The following is a 1,864-nucleotide window of genomic DNA, read 5'->3' on the forward strand; positions in this document are numbered from 1 at the left end:
CATCTAGTCCAACCCCCTGCTCAGGCAGGAAACCCTATACCATTTCGGACAAATGGCTGTCCAGTCTCTTCTTAAAAACTTCCAGTGTTGGAGCATTCACCGCTTCTGGAGGCAGGTTGTTCCACTGGTTAATTGTTCTCACTGTCAGGAAGTTTCTCCTTAGTTCTAGGTTGCTTCTCTCTTTGGTTAGTTTCCACCCCGTTGCTTCTTGTCCTGCCTCCAGGTGCTTTGGAAAATAGCTTGACTCCCTCTTCTTTATGGCAGCCCCTGAGGAGGGGAATTCAAAACAGCCCTACTAGATTGTATGAATTGGCACTGGAAAGGCCCCATGTCTTAATCTGTGATAGTTCTTCCTAGAAACAGAATTGTTTATTTCTTATATGCTTTCAATATCATGAACCAAATTAGTATGTATGGAGAAATAATGATTAAACTGTTGGCCTAGAAACCAGGAGATTCTGAGTTCTAGTTCCACCTTAAGCATGAAAGCCGGCTGGGTGACTTTGAGCCAGTCACTCTCTTTCAGCCCAACCCACATTACAGGGTTGTTGTTGAGGAGAAAATAGGAAGAGGAAGGAGTATTAGATATGTTCACTGCCTTGAGTTATTTATAAAAAAATAATAAAGGTGGGATAAAAAAATCTAATAAATAAAATAAACTACTGCCAAGATTTCTGAGGTGATGGAATGAATTGCAGCCCCCTGCCTTAGATCCTGTTTTCTTGGAGGTCAAACCATTCAGTTCATTGGTTTAACTACTTCCAATGCTGTATTCATAGGTTTATTTGCCTTCCTGTTCTGTAGTAATGAGTAAGAGTAATTCTGTTGTCCAGAAGAAAATTATGCTGGTTTTGGCCAGAATTTTGCCTAAATATCAGCTTTACACTGCTGTTGCTACTGATGGTTCTGTCTCTGGGATTGCCCTCCTTTGGTGAACTCCTTTTGGTTTTTTCTTTATAGTTCATTGAGAACTATTGAAAACTGTTGGACCAATTCCTATCTACTTGTTAATATTAAATGCTTAATATTTGAAAGGGATGGATTTCTTTAAAAAATGTATAACTCCCTTACTCCTAGTTCAGTGGTGGCGAACCTATGGCACGGGTGCCAGAGGCGGCACTCAGAGCCCTTTCTGTGGGCACGCGCACCATCGCCCCACTCCTAGGCCTTCAGCTGGGTTTTATAAAACCTTTTCGCTTTAGGCCTCCGCTGCCATGTGTAAAAAAAAAAAGGTTCAGTCAATTTCAACTTCTTGCGGGAAAAAAAGATCTTGCAAAGTTGGAATTGATTGATTGAACTTTTTAGTCCCACCCAGTCTGCCATTACCACTGCAGCCACGCCTACCCAATGGGCCACGCCCATCTGGCACTCGACGATGCATAAGTGGGTTTTGGGTTGCAGTTTGGACACTCAGTCTCTAAAAGGTTCGCCATCACTGTCCTAGTTTATTAGTGGTAGCTGGGTCAAATGGTGTTAAGAGTTTTTTTGGTTTTGGTTTCCCTAGTTGACTAAATGGCACCTTCATTCATACATCTATAATAGTAATGTGTGGAAGTAAACTCTCATCTTCATCTCTTTCCACCTCCCTGCCCTTTCTTTCCCCAATTAAATTTGTCCTCCAAAGCCAATTCTTGCTTTTAAGGGAAAAAAGCAGATTTGTAGCATTTACACCATATTTTTCATAGAATCAATAGCTTTGTGTGAAAATGCAATTGGAGAATTGGGAAAATAGCATAGAAGGAAATGATCATGAATCGGAAGCCTGTATCTTGTGGGACAAATTTATCCCAAAATCTTTCCATTTATCCTATAACCTTTTTCCATTGGCTTTTCTGTCCTGTTTTTGGTCAACTTATTACCACCT

This window comes from Protobothrops mucrosquamatus, unplaced genomic scaffold (genome assembly GCF_001527695.2).
Source record: "Protobothrops mucrosquamatus isolate PMUCROS unplaced genomic scaffold, P.Mucros_1.0 scaffold_25, whole genome shotgun sequence".
Lineage (NCBI taxonomy): Eukaryota > Metazoa > Chordata > Lepidosauria > Squamata > Viperidae > Protobothrops > Protobothrops mucrosquamatus.